Source organism: Camelus bactrianus, chromosome 12 (genome assembly GCF_048773025.1).
Source record: "Camelus bactrianus isolate YW-2024 breed Bactrian camel chromosome 12, ASM4877302v1, whole genome shotgun sequence".
Classification (NCBI taxonomy): Eukaryota; Metazoa; Chordata; class Mammalia; order Artiodactyla; family Camelidae; genus Camelus; species Camelus bactrianus.
The window spans coordinates 69,650,024-69,659,900 of NC_133550.1; positions in this window are offsets into that span (position 1 = coordinate 69,650,024).

Sequence of the window (9,877 nt, forward strand, 5' to 3'; positions counted from 1 at the left end):
CAGGGACAGGGGAGACCGGGACCGGCTCCCAGACCAGCTCTGTCTTGGCTGGGCGAGGGGGCCCCCCAGGACAGCCCGGAGCCCCGTCTCCATGGCAGCCGGACCCGGTCTGATTTTCATTCTTTAAGGCTCCTCTCGGCTGAGCTCAGTTAATTACAAAACTAGTTCGCACTCCGTTACTTTCATTTGCCTCCGCCTCCCGGTGCAGGGCAATTAGGCCCCGGCATTCAGGCACAGCGGAGCGTGACCGGAGCCCCCGCCCGCCCAGGCAAGGGGCGACGGCGGGCTGCGGGCGGGTGACGCGCTCCCCCCGGGCCGGGCGCCAGCGGCCCCGCCACGGTCACGCAGGGAAGAGTCCCCACAGATTAATCAGCAATTAAACCTTTATTTATAAAAGCGGTCCGGGGATGCACAGCTTGTTAAAATGCAGACTATTGTTTCCAGCCCACATTTAAATAAGACATGAGCAGGAATCCCAGAGACTGACAGCGCGCCAGCCAGAACAGCAAAAAAACAACTTGCTGAATATTAATGAACTGAAAATGTCATTTCTGGTCCAATTACTAGAAGTAATTAGGTTTTTTTTAATTATGGAGGAAGTGGAATTTTAATAAGGTCAATTTTACAATTACAGTTTAAAAAATACTAATTGTGTTGTCACCACACCTTATATAATAAATGACATACACTGGCCAACATCTGTTGATTTTAATGTAAATAAAGCGAAAGTGTCATTGTGCTGTGTTCTTCGAGGAGGGACAATAAAATGAGAGCGAAACGGTGGGCGACACGGGATGAGGGCTGCCCCCGGGGGCCCGCGGCCGCGCAGGAAGGGATCGCGTGGCACCTGGTCTGGCGTGCCATGAACAGGGGGCGTCACAGGTCCCACTCAAATTCAGGCCTCCATCTGAGCTGCCCTGCAGGAGGCAGCGGGGCCCTGGGGGGGCCCCAGCTGGTTTCCCAGCCGTCACCAAAGCTCCGCCTGCTCCCTCCGCCCAAGCCCGCAGGCTACAGGCAGTGCCCGCCTCTGGCTGGGCTTGAATCCAGTCCGACCCCTGGAGTCCAGGTCCCGGTCCAAGTGGACCCCTAGACCCTGCCCTGAACTCCTGGGCCCAAACGTGGGGACACATCACATGGGGGCTGCCCCCAGCGCACGCCTGACAGACAACAGGCATGAAGGAGCTGCTCGCAGCCACGTGCTGGCCTAACCACGTCTCCAGTGCTTCATCCACCCTCAAACTAGCCTCGAGGCATCCACCGTTTCTGCCTCCACTTTGGACACCAGAGGAGCCGGGATCCCAGGACAAGGGCCAGTGGGAGGCAAAGCCAGGCCACGATCCCTTTTTCTATTAATTTGTTTGCTTGCTTGTTTTTAATTGACCTGCAGTACCTTGTCAGTTCCTGTTATCCAGCATGGTGACTTGTTATTTCCACACATTTCACAATCATCACCACGAGAAGGCTGGTTACACCCGTCTCCGCACAGAGACATCACGTGGTTATTGGCTTACTCGCAGCATACATTCCATCCCCGACTCATTCATTCTGTGCCTGGAAGTTTGTACCTTCTAATCTCAGCCACCTGTTTGTCCTCTGTATCTGTAACTCTTGCTTTGTTACGTTTGCTCATTTGTTTTGTTTTGGTTTTTTGGATTCCACATATAAGTGAAATCATACAGTGTTTGTCTTTCTCTGTCTGACTTGCTTCACTAGCATAACACCCTCCAGGTCCATCCATGTTGTCACAAATGGCAAGATTTTGTTCTTCTTTGTGGCTGAGTAGTATTCCATTGTGTACACATACCACATCTTTTCCATTCACCCATGGATGGATATTTAGTTGCTAAATTCTTGAAAGGAGGAGCTGTGAAAAATTTATGGGTTTTGTTTCTTTAATCTCCTACAGAAAGTCAGGGCTCCCAGGACAGGAAACCCAGAGGTCGGTGGCTGAGTCAGCAGGCCAAGGGTGCCCACGAGGCCCCTTCCTCTCCCTGCGCAGCACCCTCCTCCTGGATCTCCCCCCAGCCCAGCAGGAAGGCATCCACAGCTGCTCCAGACACCACATGCAAAGCAGCAGCTCCCAGAGATGCAGGAGGGACGTCTCTTTTCGGAGCCCCATCCTGGGGGTTGGGAGAGGCCCCGAGTCCCTCACACCTCTCTCTCCCCCACCTGCTGGCCACAGGGACAGAGCTCCCAGACCCACAGGCCCATCACGGCTGGCCTCCTGGGCGAGGCCAGGTCATCAGGAGGGAGGGTCGGGGTGGACACCCAGCTGGAGGACAGACACTCCCCTGGAAGGTTCTGCCTAACCCCTCACAATGGAAGTCCCGGCGTGCTCCGGCGTCCTGCCCACCCAGCCGAGGACAAGGCCTGCAGGGCAATTAGAGCCTGATGGACCTCACGGCCCACCCACCACAAGCGCCACGCAGGTCCGAGGGCGGAAAGCTTTAGTGTCCTACAGAGATCCCCAGCTGGCGTCGAGAGTTGTAAACCTCGGTTTAATCTGACGGCCCCACCATCTCCGGCTCCATGGTGGCCCCGGGCCCCCGCCGGCCTCCTGTGTCATGTGACTGACATGGAGTTATCAGCACCAAGACTCTGGAAGTTAGGGCTCAGCCACTGCGCAGTGACCCTTCTGGGGGCACGAGAGTGAATAATGTGCCCGGTGAGGTTATTCTGAGATCCTGGGGATAATAAACCTCGGGGTGTGCTGTGCCAGTTTCCACCAGCATCACCACGGATCCTGATAACAGAGACCTGGGAACACATCCACGCAGAAGCCGGCCCGAGGATGCCCACAGCAGCCCAGAGGAGGGACCACCCTAGCGCCCATCAGCGGATGAACGTGGTCCATCCACACCCGGGGACATTACTCAGGAACATTCCCAAGGAGGGAAGTTCTGGCTCACACCACCGCGTGGATGGACCTTGAGAAAGTGGTGCTCAGTGAAGGAAGCCAGGCACGAAAGGCCATGAAGTGTGCCCCGTCTCTGACCGCACACCAGTCCAGGACACGTCCTGAGCTTACACTTCAAAGCCCCTTCATGCTCCAGACTCCAGCTTCCTTCTTAACTTGCCCCCTCAAAAGCTGGAAGGGCGTGTCCACCGTAAGGCGGCTGAAGCCTCCCACCCACAGCCCCCCACCATGCAAGCCCCCACCCCATGGTGCAGGCTGCACCTCCCAGTCCCCTTCTCCCTCCCCATCCCCACAATGACGCCTTCCTGCCCTTCCACAAGCCTCTCTCTCTGCTGGGAACTCTGTCCCAGTCTTCACACAAGTGCGAGCTTCTCACTCACACATCTCCTCAGAGGTGCCCTCCTGACGTCTTGGCTAAAGCAGCCCCCACCTCAGTCACACGCTGCTTTATTATGGCGTGTGTAGCAGTCAGCTCCCACTGTGTAACAAGCCACCTGAGACAGCAGCTGACAACCACCACTCACAGCCACCTGCTGACAGTTGAGGGGTTCTGTGGGAGGCTCTGCCCCCGCTGGGGTCCCGCAGGGACCACGGGGCTGACACAGCTCTGGTCCCCATCCTCCCGCAGGTCGTCCCCGAGCACACAGCAGAGAGAGCACAAGTGAGCTAGGCCTCCGGGCATGCGCCACCCTCCCTCCGCACTCTGTCAGCCAAGCAAAGCCTGCCCACACCCCGGCTTGCCCGGATGCCGACCCCCCTCCCCACAGCCGCTCCTCTGGCCCCATATGCTCCTGGGGGCAAACAAAGGCAGAGGCCGGTTGACGCTCCTACACACTCGGGAACGGGGTCTCAAGCAGGTTATCCCTCATGGCCCCCAGAAGGCACTTACCCTGCTGACACCGAGACCTCATACTATAAGAGCATGAAATTCTCTTGTCCAAGCCTCCCGGTCTGTGGTGCTTCACTGTGGCCGCCCCAGGAAGCGGACACCGGCACATCACGGCTGTCACGATGGGCACCCAACGCTGACTGGGGCCCGGCCCCCTTCGGGTCCCCCATGAGCCACATTACAGCAGAGTCATCAAGCCAGCGCGTCCTTCCGCAGAGCAGACGGCCCTGGCCTGGCTGCGGGTGCAGCACCCCAGACCAGGCCGCTCACGGGGACACTGAGCAGGCACCCTCAGGTCACGGCCCGGAGCCCACCAGGGACACACGCAGTCGTTCTGCTGTGCGTCCCTCTCCAGCACGGCCGACTGTCCAGCCTGTGAGAAGACTGAGCGCGATCGTCTCCCTGGAAAATTGCCGACGACCCCCCCCCCTCCTCCCGCCCGGGCTGCGCCCTGCCCCCCGCGGCTGCCCGCCTGCCCTCCCTGCCTCCAGCCAATCAGCCGAATTCCCAGCGTTGAAGTCTTTCTTGCCTGTGTGCTGGCTCGAACCTCCAGCGGGCAAGAAGCGGGAAATGCAGAAATCCTGGCTTTCTCCACAGCCGTAGAGGGAACACGCCCAGGGCTTCATGTTAACGAAGGTGTTGGCTGCAGGCTTCTCATAGGCGCCTTTGCTGGGTTTAGAAAACGCTGTGCCGTGCCAGCTCTGAGAGCTTTTGTCATGAACAGGGGTCGACTGTGTCAAGTCCTTTTTCCTACGTATATTGAGGCCGTCACTTTTTTCGCCTTTATTTTGTTAATGTGCTGCGTGACCCTGACCGCGGACGTGACGCAAGCTCACCTTCCTGAGATAAACACGTGGCCGCAGCGTGAGGCTCCGCGTCTCGCTGGAGGGGGGTCTGAGTGGTCGCTGTTGGTGAAGTGCTTCTGCATCTGCGTTTGCAAGCGATGCCGGCCTCCGAGTCACCGCCGCTGCAGCGACTGCCTCGCTTCCTGCCGGCGCGACCGGCTCACAGAGTGAGCTGACGCTCGCTCTCCTTCTCCGTTTTCCGACGTTGTTTGCTGCTCACATGGTCGACAGAGTTCTCCAGCAAAGCCGTCTGGGGCCGGATTCTTCTCTGTAGGTAGATTTGGGCTTTTGTTTGGTTTTCACCGGTTCTGTTTCTGTGGCTGACGTGGGGCTACTTAGGTTTTCTATGTCCGTCCTGCGAGACGGTCAGCTCCGGGAGAGCAGGGCCGGCCAGAGCGAGGGCAGCGCCCAGCGACCCGGGCCTCGGAGCCGCGAGGGGCGCGGGGGCGGGGCGGCGGGAGCAACGCGGGTGTCGGGGCGGAAGTGCCTCTCCACGGACTTTGAAATGTCTTAACTTAGATAACTCCAGATTTGGAGACGAAAAAAATTGCAGTTACTGAAAATACCTCTCGTGCTGTTAATTCTTCATTTACAGCTTAGACCCAGGGGCACGCGCTGAAAGGCTGCAGCGTTGTTAGCTCCGGGGCTGGTGCCTGATCCAGGATAGTTGAGCCTGGAGCAGAAATTATATTACCACGTGATAGTCTTTAAAAATAGTGTTTCTCGTAGACAACTTGACAGGAGCTACAAAATCTGTCCAAGCGTAATTGTGCTCCCCGAGAGGAGGGCGCTTCGAAGTCAGGAAGCAGCCCTTTCCTGTGTCACCATTTTCTTTTCTCTTTAAATGAAGGTTTACGTGTCTCATAAAGCCAGTTCCCACGCACGAGTTCACACTTTCAGCTGCAGAGGACGGACTGTAGACGTCAGGACCCAGGCACCAGGGGCCGGTCACCGCTGGGTCCGTGCGAGGTGGTCCTACCCAGCGTCAAGCACTCGCCTGCTGGGGCGTCCAGTGTGCTGTCACTGCGCTTCTGGGCTCAGGAAAGCCGGCCGTCTCGGGGATGGCGTGTCAGGGTGAGGAGGTGAGCTGCTGAGAGGTGTGCCTGGACGGAGGCGTCCTGCATCTGCACCTCAGGCTCATTGTGAAACCCAGAATCAGGGCAGAGATGGCGGCACATCTGATGAGCAGCAAAGGGCCACACACACACACACACACACACTCCTTACCTGTCACGATAGCCATGGTAACTTTTTAAATTTTTACTGAGGTACAGTCAGTTACAATGTGTCAATCTCTAGTGTACAGCATCATGTCCCAGTCATGCGTATACATACATACGTTTCATTTTCATATTCTTTTTTATTAAAGATTATTACAAGATATTGAATATGGTTCCCCGTGCCATTCAGAAGAAATTTGGTTTTATCTATTTTTATATATAGTGGTTAACATTTGCAAATCTCAGACTCCTAAATTTCTCCCTCCCCACCCCCTTTCCCCCAGTAACCATAAGATTGTTTACTATGTCTGCAAGTTTTTTCCTGTTTTTTAGATGAGTTCATTAGTGTCCTCTTTTCTTTTCTTCTTTTCTTGTTTTAGATTCCACATATGAGTGATATTATATGATATTTTTCTTTCTCTTTCTGGGTTACTTCACTTAGTATGACAAATGGCATGATTTTATTCTCTTTTATGGCTGAGTAGTATTCCATTGTTTAAATATACCACAATGTCCTCATTCACTCATCTGTCGATGGACATTTAGTTTCCTTCCATGTCTTGGCTACTGTAAATAGTGCTGCTACAAACATTGGGATGCATGTATCTTTTGAATTAGAGTTCCTTCTGGATATATGCCCAGGAGTGGGATTGCTGGGTCATAGGGTAAGTCTATTTTCAGTTTTTTGAGGAATCTCCATACTGTTTTCCAAAACATCTGCACCAACCTGCATTCCCACCAGCAGTGAAGGAGGGTTTCCTTTTCACCACAGCCTCTCCAGCATTTATCATTCATGGACTTTTGAATGATGGCCATTCTGACTAGTGGGAGGTGATACCTCATTGCAGTTTTGATTTGCATTTCTCTGATAATTTTTGATATTGAGCATTTTTTCATGTGCCTATTGGCCATCTGTATGTCTTCACTGAAGAATTGCTTGTTTAGGTCTTCTGCCCATTTTTGGATTGGGTTTTTTTGGTTTTTAAGTTGTATGAGCTGTTTATATATTATGGAGACTAAGCCCTTGTCAGTCTCATCTTTGCAAATATTTTCTCCCATTCCATAGGTTGTCTTTTTGTTTTGCTTATGGCTTCCTTTGCTGCGCAGAAGCTCTTAAGTTTAATTAGGTCCCATTTACTTATTTTTGCTTTTATTTCTGTGGCCTGGGTAGAGTTCCCTAGGAGAGCATTGCTAAGATTTATGTCAGAGAATTTTTTGCTTATGTTTTCATCTAGGAGGTTTACAGTGTCTTGTCTTGTGTGTAAGTCTTTAAGTCATTTTGAGTTTATTTTTGCATAGGGTGTGAGGGAGTGTTCTAACATCTTTGATTTACATGCTTCTGTCTAGTTTTTCCAACACCACCTGCTGAAGACGCTGTCTTTGCTCCATTGTATGTTCTTGCCTCCTTTGTCAAAGATTAATTGATCGTAGGCTGTGGGCTCATTTCTGGGCTGTCTGTCCTGTTCCATGATCCATGTGTCTGCTTCTGTGCCAGCGCCATGCTGTCTTGGTTACTGTAGCTCTGTAGTGTTGTCTGAAGTCTGGGAGGGTCATTCCTCCTTGTCATGATGACTTGAACAACTGTAAGCCCGGGGTATTTGGTCCTTTAGGGATTCTGAATGTGCCAGAAACATACTGGAACCCAGAACCCTGTTTTCTCCTGAAGAGATGGTGGTTTGCTCTGTGTGGTTGAGACCCCACAGCTGGAGGTTAATGGTGAGCGCCTGGAGCAGATGGAACACCAGCCCCCCTACAGCATCCTCTCCTGAGCCCAGATGGACAGGTGTGTCCCCTGACACAGCAAGGGGGGCTTTGCAGCAGGGATTAGGGCAACGATATGGGATGGGAGCCCACCCTGGATTACCAGGGGGCCCAGTGTCATCCCAGGAGTTCTCTGTATAGGGGCAGGGGGTCAGCATCAGATAACACATGACGAGGGAGCAGAGGATGGAGTGACAGCTTCGAGGAGCCCCTGACCAAGGCACAGGGCAGCCCTGGGAGCTGGGAGACTGAGGAGCCGGTACACGCGTGGCCCCTCCCGCCAGCCCCAGCGCTCCTCTCCCTGCACAGGTCATCCTCTGGACATCCAGCGACACAGCACCCTGTCCTGGGGGCAGGACAGAGTGACCCTCCCCTGTGGAAGTAACAAGAAGAGCTATGTCCCTGCAGGGGCTTTGGTGGGGCTGAGCGGAGCAGAGGAGGGTCCAGGGGGCTTCAGAGGGAAAAGCCACAGCCGAGCTGGTCTGGCCGCTGTGACCTCCGCAGGGAGTGGGCTGGGGGGCCAACCCACCGGCCTCGGAAACCCCAGTAAGGAGGAGTCACGACATCAGAACCACATCTTCAAAAATAAGGGGCCAAGGGCATTAAATCCTGGAGGACGGCTGGCACTCTGCTGGGTCCAGCCCACCCCCAGCGGCGGCAGCTTCCAGGTGATGAGCTGGTGGCCAGGTAGGGTTTCCCAGGGGGAGGGGCCCCCTCCTCCCCTCTCCACACTGTCCGCCTCTGCCCAGCCTGCTGCCCTCTCACCTGCCCCTCCCCCTCACCTGCCCCTCCCCCTCACCTGCCCCCCTCGCCTCCCCTCTGCCCCCCTCACCCGCCCACCTCCCCAGAAGTGCCCCATCTGAGCTGAGGTGAGCCCTGAGGAACTGACTATTTCACAAGCAACCCTGCCCCTCCCCTAGGGCTGGCTGGGACGCTGGCTCCCACTAAGTGCATAATTAGCCATAACATCTTTGCAGTTCATCTCGTAATTACAAAGATAATGACCGTTTAAAACACATTATTTGAAATTGTTAACCCTTTCCAACAGACGAGCTGAGCGGCTGAGTGCATCATCCTCACAGGTCTGAAGGGCTTTGTTCCAGCCGCTGTCACAAAGGGAGGGGCTCCCATGAAAGAGACCTCAGAGCAGCCTGAGGGCCAGCGCGACTCCCTGAGCCCCTCCCCTGCTCAACCTCCTCTCCTCTAGGAGGTGGGGACTCCAGCAAGAGAGCGGGGCTGTGGCAGAAACAGGAAAGAACTTTGAAAGGCAGACTGCGTTACCGTTACCGTGGAGGGGCCCTGCGTCATGGGCAGGTGGCCCTGCGGTTGTGCTGGTGCACAAGTTCAACCCAGGTTCCCACAAGCGCAGCCTGGACAGAGCACGGGGCAGAGGCTGAGCAGGGAGTGAAATGAAATGCATTCTATTTTTCTATTAAAATGAATGAAAATCTGTCTTTTTATTTCACAGTTTTTTAATTGGTAGCAACTTCAAGGATGAATTAATAGTGGATAAAGGTACGAATAGTTGCTCACAACCGGACACACCTGCCTGAGTTTACCCGGGATTGCATTTACCCAGGGGTCGTGTTCCGGGAGGCCAGTGCCAGGACAGTGTCGCCGAGGGGAGCCACGAGCCTGGGTCTGGAGGACTGTGACTCCAGAGCGGAGGAGGGAGGTCCACAGCCCCCAAGAACCCGGCTTCCACCCTGACCCACGGCTCTCACAAGTGCACTCAGACCGTCCACCCAGAAAGCCCGGCCTGGAGACGACTGCCTTGGCTCACCCAGTCCTCCCAGGGCCTGTCCATCTGCTGTGCAGCCCAGCCTCAGAGGAGGGGCTCTGGGAGTCTGAGAACCCACGAAGAGCACGCAGATCCCCTGGGGGCACCCCATCTCCCCCAGGACACCCATGTGTCCTGGGACACCCCTTCTCCCAGGACACCCCATGTATCCTGGGACACCCCATCTCCCCTGTATGAGTTGAGGAAGAGGGACGTGGGCCGACTGCTGGGAATCTGCCAACGAATGGTTCTGAGACCAGAGGGAGAAACGGGGCTGCAGTGAGTGAGCAGGAGAAAGTCTTCGACTCAGGGAAGCCAAAGGGAGCAAGGAGGCGGCTGGCTGCCAGGTAGGAAGCTTCCGAGAGGTGGGAGGCAGTGCCCAGATGGGGCTGTCGCAGCAGCCGGGAGGGCACTCCAGTGCCTAATGGGGCAATCATGTCAAAAAGGTGACTTTAGAAAGTGTGC